Source organism: Argentina anserina, chromosome 2 (assembly GCF_933775445.1).
Source record: "Argentina anserina chromosome 2, drPotAnse1.1, whole genome shotgun sequence".
NCBI classification, from domain to species: Eukaryota; Viridiplantae; Streptophyta; class Magnoliopsida; order Rosales; family Rosaceae; genus Argentina; species Argentina anserina.
This window is the reverse complement of record NC_065873.1, coordinates 12226075-12236015: the sequence shown is the minus strand read 5'-3', so window position 1 is coordinate 12236015 and position 9941 is coordinate 12226075. Positions and strand designations below refer to the sequence as shown.

Sequence of the window (9941 nt, the reverse complement as noted above, 5' to 3'; positions counted from 1 at the left end):
AGCTACTATCAGTTAGCTCAGCATCGCGAGAAATAACCAAGTTACTTATCAGAGTGTGGTGCAACAATACACTACGTCGTCCCTTATCACTGCCCACCTGCATGAATTTTCCTTAATTAAGCACTTCGACAACTCAAATGGTGATCAAGTATAACTCCGAGTTAAGATAATGATGGTCTTCGTTCGAGTAATTTAATAGAGTACGTATGGCAGATGTGTTGTGCGGAAGCGTAACAAACAGCATTATTGGAAATAATGGAACAACCAAACAACGATAAGAAAAACAAACACACGAACACAAGATTTATAGTGGTTCACCCAATCAATGTGATTGAGCTACGTCCACTTTCGGAGCCGGGGAAAACTTCCACTATAATCAATTGGAGAGAATACAATAGAGGTTTATACTAAAACCCTCTAACTCAAAACCCAACTCGGCAGCTACTGCCTTTGCTCTTAGGTTGATTACAAATTCCCTCTCACACCAAATATGTTGACGGCACAACATATATATATATACCCTAGCATATATATCCTAATTAACCTAGCTAGGCATGCATTCCCCACGTGATCAGAGTGGGCTAATCCACAAGTTAGGTTTTATCCAACATTCAATTAAAGCCAATTCCAATAATCTCCACCTTGGCTTTACTTGAAACAAATTCTCCAAAGTAGAACTTCAACACCAATCGCCGCTCCGACATCCCCTTAGGGATTTCAAATTTTGCCAACACCAATCAAGTCCAAGCAATGCTTGAACTTGCTCAATGGAACTGACTTTGTCAACATATCAGCAGGATTATCTTCAGTTCCAACTTTCAGGAGTTGTATGTCACCATCCTCCACCAATTGACGAATCTTGTGAAATCTGACATGAATATGCTTAGTACGATTATGAGTAACCTGGTTCTCTGCTAAATGAATAGCACTCTGACTATCACAATAAACATCCACATAGTCTTGAATTACACCCAAGTCCTCAAGCAAACCACGAAGCCAAAGAGCTTCTTTTGTACCCTCTGTTTCAGCCATATACTCAGCTTCTGTAGTCGACAAAGCAATAGTATGTTGCAAATTCGACTTCCAACTCACTGCTCCACTAGCAAGAGTAAATACATAAGCTGTAGTTGATCTGCACTTGTCCAAATCACCTGCGTAATCAGAGTCCACATATCTAACTGCACAATGATTCATCTTATCCTGCTGAAAAACTAATCCAACATCTACAGTACCAAGAATATACCGTAGAATCCACTTCACAGCTTGCCAATGGCCTTTACCTGGATTATGCATATATCTGCACACTACACTTAAGGCCTGTGAAATATCTGGTCTAGTACACACCATGCAATACATCAAGCTACCAACAACACTAGCATATGGAACTTTAGCCATATATTTTCTCTCATCATCTGTACTAGGAGACATAGAAGATTTAAGCTTGAAATGAGAGGCAAGAGGTGTACTTACAAGTTTAGTTTTATTATCAATGCCAAACCGTTGTAGTACCTTCTTCAAATATTGTTTCTGTGATAAACAAACCTTGCCTTTAGATCTGTCTCTTTCAATTTCCATGCCCAAAATCTTCTTTGCTTCTCCCAAATCCTTCATCTCAAATTCACAACTCAACTGTGACTTCAATTTATCTATCTCCACCTTGCTCTTAGATGCAATCAACATATCATCAACATATAAGAGCAAATAAATGAAGGTTCCATCCTGTAGCTTGCGAAAATAAACACATGGATCATAAAGACTTCTTGTGTACTTCTGACCAGACATAAACTTATCAAATCGTTTGTACCTAGGAGATTGCTTCAACCCATATAGAGATTTATGCAGTTTACAAACCAATTTTTCCTTACCGGCAACTTTGAAACCATCCGGCTGGGTCATATAAATCTCCTCTTTCAATTCACCATGTAAGAAAGCAGTTTTAACATCAAGCTGTGCTAACTCAAGATCAAACTGTGCAACCAAGGCTAAAAGAATACGAATAGATGAATGTTTCACAACTGGAGAAAATACCTCATTGTAGTCTACTCCTTCTTTCTGTGCATAGCCCTTTGCTACCAATCTAGCCTTGTACCTTGATCCTTCCTTTTTAGCAAATACCCACTTGCAGCCAATTGCTCTCTTCCCATGTGGTAACTGAACCAACTCCCAAGTCTTGTTCTTGTAAAGAGACTTCATCTCCTCACCCATAGCCTTTTCCCACTCCACCTGATCTGAATGTATCACAGCTTCTTCATAGGTAGTAGAAACTTCTTCTTCAGTCATTGGAAGTGCATAAGTCACCATATCATTAAGCCATGCAGGCTTTGGAGCATCTCTTTTTCCCTTTCTAACTGCAATAGGTTCATCCTTTTGTGGAGACTCCTGAGCTTGAGCCTCTACTTCAATACTACTATCCTCATTGGTTGATTCATCTGGAGCTTGATCATCTTTTTCCTTAGGCTCCACCTGCTCCAAACTCTCTACAACCACCTTCTGCTTCTGAGAAATATTCTGCTCACTCTGATTAAACATAACAGACTTATCAAATGTAACATTCCTGCTCACAATAGTTTTTCTCGTATCCGGACACCATAGCCTGAATCCCTTCACACCATCACTGAAACCCATAAAAATAGCTTTCTTTGCTCTTGGATCAAGCTTGCATTCCCTGACATGATAATAAGCAGGACAACTAAAAATATGTAAGTAATGATAATCAGTAGCAGGTTTTCCAGACCATACCTCCATAGGAGTTTTCCCATCATTTGCAACTGTAGGCAGCCTGTTAATAAGATGGCCTGCATATGTAACTGCCTCTGCCCAGAACTTTTTATCTAATCCAGCATTAGACAACATACATCGAACCTTCTCTAACAAAGTTCGATTCATGCGTTCTGCTACCCCATTTTGCTGCGGTGTTCCACTAACTGTGAAGTGCCTCACAATGCCCTCATCTTGACATAATTTCAAGAACGGATCAGACTTGTACTCACCACCATTATCTGATCTGAGCCTCTTAATTTTTCGACCGGTCTGAGTTTCAATCATCTTCTTCCACTTCACAAATATATCTAAGACTTCATCTCTATGCTTCATGGTGTACACCCATACTCTTCTAGAGAAGTCATCAACAAAAGTAACATAATACCGCTTACCTCCCATAGATGTAGTCTTTGTAGGTCCCCATACATCTGTGTGAACATAATCTAAAACTCCCTTAGTTTGGTGAATCGCTGTACCAAACTTCACTCTAGTTTGCTTTCCCAAAACACAATGTTCACAGAACTCCAATTTGCAAGTCTTTGCACCTTTCAACAAGCCTTGCTTCACCAATCCTTGCATTGCTTTCTCACCAGCATGTCCAAGACGCATGTGCCATAATCTGGTAGTGTCTGCATCATCTGTAGTCTCAGAAACTGCTGTTTCACTTGTAACTGCACCCCCTTGTAGAAAATACAAGTTTCTTTCTCTAGTACCCTTCATAATCACAAGTGAACCAGAAACAACTTTAGCAACACCATTTTCCAATATAATTTTGTGCCCCTTTGACTCCAAAGTTCCCAAAGAAATCAGATTTTTCTTCAAGTTCGGAACATACCGAACGTTTGTCAATTCTCTAACACTCCCATCATGCATCTTCAGACGAACTGTACCAAGCCCTTTAGTTCTGCAAGGACTATCATTACCCATGAGAACAAGTCCACCATCCAATTCCCTCAAAGTAGAGAACCATTCCCTGTTAGGACACATGTGGTGGGTACAACCAGAATCCATTATCCATCTGTCAGAATAATCAAGTGCCAATAAACTTGCCAAAGCAAAATCAATCTCAATGTCTTCAAAGTAATCTGCACTCAAAGCAAAATCAAAGTCATCATCATCTTCAATTTTTGCCACATTCACTTCTGAACCTTTCTTGTCTCTATTCTTCAACTTGGGACAATCTTTCTTCCAGTGCCCCTTTAGACGACAAAAGGCACACTCATCTTTTGCAGGAAATTTACTTCTTGACTTGGAACGAGATTTACCTCTATTTCCACCAGACTTTCTGTCATCAGATCTTCCTCTGACTACAAGTGCTTCACCTGACACCCTGCTTTGCAATTGTTTCTCCTTCTTTCGACACTCATTATTAATCAAAGAATTGCACACATCATCAAATTTCACTTCATTCTTTCCATGCAACAATGTTGTAATCAAATGTTCATAATCATCAGAAAGAGAATTTAGCAAACATAAAGCTTTATCCTCATCATCAATTTGGACATCCAAATTAACCAAATCTGCAATTATCTTATTGAAATCACTGATGTGCTCAGGCATAGAAATACCTTGTCTGTAGTCGAAACGGAAAAGTCTCCTCTTCAGGTGAAACCGATTTTCAGCACTCTTCACCATGTACTGGTCTTTTAATTTCTTCCACAGCTCCTTTGCCGAAGTCTCCTTCATAATAAAGAACTTCTGATCCTTAGCAAGGCACATTCTGATAGAACCACAAGCCCATTTATTAATCTGTTTCCATTCTGCATCGTCCATATCTTTCGGTTTGTCTTCAAGAGCAATATCCAATTCTTGTTGACCCAAGAGATCCATCATCTCACACTGCCACATGCCAAAATTATTTGTTCCATCGAACTTCTCAACTTCAAATTTAGCACTACAAATTGATGGTCTAGCTCGTGAAGAACCCGAAGACGACGAGCCATCTTTCTTCTTCTTATCATCACCGTCACCCATGATTTCCAATCAATAATCAACTTCCAGTTCAGAACAAGTGCTCTGATACCAGTTTGTTGTGCGGAAGCGTAACAAACAGCAGTATTGGAAATAATGGAACAACCAAACAACGATAAGAAAAACAAACACACGAACACAAGATTTATAGTGGTTCACCCAATCAATGTGATTGAGCTACGTCCACTTTCGGAGCCGGCGAAAACTTCCACTATAATCAATTGGAGAGAATACAATAGAGGTTTATACTAAAACCCTCTAACTCAAAACCCAACTCGGCAGCTACTGCCTTTGCTCTTAGGTTGATTACAAATTCCCTCTCACACCAAATATGTTGACGGCACAACATATATATATATACCCTAGCATATATATCCTAATTAACCTAGCTAGGCATGCATTCCCCACGTGATCAGAGTGGGCTAATCCACAAGTTGGGTTTTATCCAACATTCAATTAAAGCCAATTCCAATAATGTACGTATGTTCTCTTAATTAGTGTATAGCTTGATTAGCTTCCCATCAGGAAATCAGGATTGTTTGGTCTTAGACTCTTAGTTCCATCTGATTCAGATGGAGCATTTTTCTGATATGCTCTTTCGAAACTTGTGATTCACTGATTGCCAGCTGATTCAAGTGGAACGTTGGGGACACAACAAGGGGAAAAAAAAAATTAAACCATGCATGCAGAGGGACAATGGTGATTTGTCTATCCTCTAACGAAACTATCTCCATTAACCCCTCATCGATACCTTCCAATAGACTACATATCTAAAAAAAAAATAAAAATCAATATATCCATCTTCTTTCCAAAACACAAATAAAAATATAGAAAAGGAAAACGCAACTTGCAGAAATCCAGAAAATTCAATTTTTTGGAATCTGGTGTACCTACCAATCTTGTTCAGACTTAAGAGATTGGATCTTATCCAGATTTGGGAATCGGATGATGATTTTTGGATTGTTTTGTTGGAAGCTTTTAAAATTTTATCCAAAAGAGTTGCACTGGTTATGCAAGATTCACTGGACATGATAAGTTGACAAAAACAAGAGAAGGAAGATAGATTTTGTCAAACAGGCTGAATGAATTATATTATAAGCACTAAAGTAAACAGGCTATATGAATAATAAATAAATATTGATAATAAGGTCTATTTTCCAAGTGCATATGTTGCTGTTTATTTCCTTATAAAAATTTACTTGAACCAACCAATTGATCACTCCTGGATCTGGGAATCAATGTAGCTCGGATGTTCATGTACGTAATATTCCTCTATATTGGTTTTCAGTTTTATTTTCTTTTAATACAAAAATACAAGAAAGATACAAAAAAAAGCTTAGTAATACTAGTGCCCTTTTTTACAAAAAAAAGTAAAAGAAAAAAAAAAGCCCTTTGGGCAGCCAACTCCATATGGCCATAATATAAGTTCACTCCGATCCTCTAAGTTCATATATTATAAATACGCATGGGTCTGTAAGCAATTTCATCAACTAGATTATCCGAACCCTAGATCCTATTGGCCATGTCTTCCCATTACTCAGCAGCTCAACCCAAACAGAAACGAAGTTGTCCAACGGCAGATTATGTTCCAAGCCCTTGGGGAGATCGTTTTCTTGACTATGATACCACAGACACGTACTGTAAGTAAATCAATGGAAATTATATATAAATATATAATACGTACATAGTTTCTGTATGGTTTTAACTTATTGCCCTTAGAATCATGCCTTTATTTGATTTGGTGGGCAGATTACCAATGCTCGTAGAGAAAAAGAAATTGAAGAACTTAAACAAGTAGTGAGAATGGATTTGTTAGCATCGTCTGCTGGTCGTGATACTTCTGAATAATTAAAGTTGATCGATGCAGTTGAGCGTCTAGGTGTAGCTTGTCACTTCGAAACAGAGATAGACGAAGCAATGAAGGGAATATATGCAACAACCGCCAATAAATCTCATGAGAATGATGACTTTCACAATGTCACCCTGCGATTTCGGTTGCTCAGACATCATGGGTACAATGTCTCAGCTGGTAATTATCTGCATCGCCTCCTTTTTCTCCTAGTGCAAGAGATAAGATAAAGATATCTGACGTGCGTACGCATTCACTGATAATTAATGGAGCAGAAATGTTTACGTACCAAGTCTAAAGATGACGAAGGTAACTTCATGGAAAGCTTGGTTACTGATATACCAGGCATGACAAATTCGTATGAAGCTGCACATCTGGCAGTTCATGGGGAAGATATATTGGATGAAGCTCAGGCTTTCACTACTACTCATCTTAATGCAATGGTAAGCAACCCTAACTTGACAGTACAAGTAACTCATGTTTTGAAGCAGCTACCGCGTAAGGGCATACCAAAGCTAGAGGCCAAGAAGTACATCTCTATCTACCAGAGTATGGCGTCCCATAACCCAGCTCTCTTAAAACTTGCAAAGTTGGATTTCAATCAAGTACAATCGCTGCACAAAAAGGAGCTTAGTTGTTTCCAGGTATATATGTAAATGAACATGATCTAACTCTAATAAGAATATAAGATTATCCACACATGCGAGCAAGTTTTGGAGTGAGCTAGCTAGCCAGTTATCTAAAACTCAGAACGTTTGCATCAGTCTGCATTGAATGCAATTATTGTTTCTTGTGGCCTTAATTATTTTATCGTCTTGACCAGAAGGCTATGATCGATAAAGACGAACATAATGATATACAATCTTGTCTGATACTACGATAATTTATATACTTGTAAATATATGCATCGATACTTCCTCATCTCAAATAGCACGTTTTATAAACGCTAACATTGGCAAGAGATCGATAGACTTGTAGAGTGCTATTTGTGGTCGGTGCTATTTTTATCCTTAATTATTTCTCTCATATAGAATTTAACATTGGTGAATTTGATCTGATTATAGGTGGGATATCAACTGCATGAATTAGCTTCCCCGAAAACTGCAACTCTGTTACAAGGCGAAGAGGTTGAAGATGAAATGGGTAACAAAGGAAGATCATACCGAGCGAGTCCATTATGCGAAAGAGGCGGTACAAATTAACTAATCGATTTTCATATGATTTTACACTTGATCGATTAGCGTCACCATTTGTTAATTGGCATGCTAGCCCAATGTTTTAATGACGACTACATCCCAAGTGTGGAGGAGCGTATGGAACTTGCACTTGTAACCCGGGTAGGTGCGATGGCTCTTACTCTAGCTTTTGTTGGCATGGGCCACAATGTAACAAAGGAGCCCTTTGAGTGGATGTCCAAGGGCCCTAAGATTTTTACAGCTTCAGAACCATTTCGAGGTGCATGGATGACATTGTTGGTCACAAGGTAACAAAACTACATGTGTACAAGCTAGCTGCTTGATCATTAACTAGGCATTAATCGTATCAAATCAAGGAATCAGGGACAAAGAAGTTAATCAAGGAATCATTAACTAAGGGATTTTTTTTTGTCTTTTAAAGGGATAAGTCACTTGACCAACTTCTTGATCACATTTCAACATTTCCACCGTTCAATATTTAGATTCTAATGTGTAGATCACACACACACACATATATATGATCAGCTATATATGGCATATACATCACTCCCTTCTGTTTCCCTCATCATTCGATATTGTCATGTATTTACTAATGTAGCATGGACACGTAGGGGAAGGTGTGGTTCCCGTTTCCGAAACAGAAACACTACAGAACCACGACGGAAGCGCCTGGAAATGCTTGGAATAGTGTTTCCAGATAAAGGAGTTTCGGAAGCGTGGTGGAAACGCAAGCTTTTGAAATGGAATTGCGTGTTTCTGATAAAATAAGAGTTTTTTTTTTCTATAAAAAATGAAGGGTTAGATGTACCTTTGTTAAGTCAAATGACTTATTTCGATATATTTTCGACCTCCCGTCGAGTCGCCGAGCTCCCTTCTGCCTTTGCACTCGAGGGTCAATCTCCGTCTAGCGGGAGGAAACCCTTCATTCCCTCTTGTTGATACTTAGATCTCTCATTATATTTGTGTTATTTTGAATGTAGAACACTAAGTTATTTAAATTATTTGAGACTTTGAGTTACTTAAACTACAAATTTGTTATTATGTTTGTTTTTTTTTGTATAATATATATATATATATATTATATGTTTCGGGATATTACGGTTCTATCATTATGTGTGTCTTAGCCTAAATATATTTTCTTATTGGAGTAGATTATGGATTAAGGTAATAGATATGAATCTCTGATTCTTCGGGATACTTCATATGTAATGTCTATATATATGTCCATTATCAATCAATAAAGAGTTCGGTTATGTTCTATTATATTGTTATTATTCTCGTTTTGTTCCTCATCGAACATGTTATCATGCACTTTGTTCTAAAGTGTCTGAGCGACGAAGCAACTAGAAAAATTAACCTTAGCACTAAAATCCTTTTTCCAATAACCTCCTTTTTCTTAGCATCACCAGAAAATAGAATAGACACTCACAAATAGTTGTCGGAAAAGAAAAAAGGAAATCAGAAATCACAGCCACCTAGAGCACCCATAAATTTGATATGGGCACCCATGGTGCATCTCCTCTGTCATATGTCTTCTTCCCCGACATGTGCTTGTCGATGTGACAAGCGCCGCCGCCTTATCCCAAAATCATTGCATTGATGGTACAAAAGGCCTGCAGCTTGTCGACGACGCCGAGCCTGTTGCTGGCCAGCCTTGCTCGTTGCCCCTGCATGGCCAAGAGTCCTTGCACAGCCCGCCTCCCCTCCTCGATTTAGCCTCATCATCTCTCGCCTCATCGCGGCCCTACATCTCGTCGAATCAATGACTGCTCTCATCGGGCCTTCCCCAATGCCCAGTTAGTCCACCAATAACTTTTAGGCATCACTCCGGCTTATCTCGTATCAGACCCGACGTCGTCGACCCCCAACCCGGCAGCCGCCAAGATCGCCACCGCTCTTATTTCCGTTTCTGACGAGAATCAACGCCTACTCGCTCGGATCTGTTTTGTAATAATCTGAATATTTGTTTCCATTTCTTATAATTCTCAGAGTTTAATGGAATGAATAAAGTGGTTATAATCTTGTTCTACGTCTTTAAATAGCCTTCATTCAAAGTAAGAATTGGTTTTGTGAACCAATAAGTCGTTATTTGATTAAATTCGTTTGACCAAAGAGTTGACTTTAAATCCGTCACTCTTTTAAGAAAGCTACCTTTACAAAAGTCG

At 38.7% G+C, this 9941-nt stretch overlaps 1 pseudogene; it reads left to right on the top strand.

The window, feature by feature from the left end:
- Positions 1-6253: 6253 nt before the first annotated feature.
- LOC126783959 ((-)-germacrene D synthase-like) lies at positions 6254-8099 on the top strand (annotated as a pseudogene).
- Positions 8100-9941: the final 1842 nt, after the last annotated feature.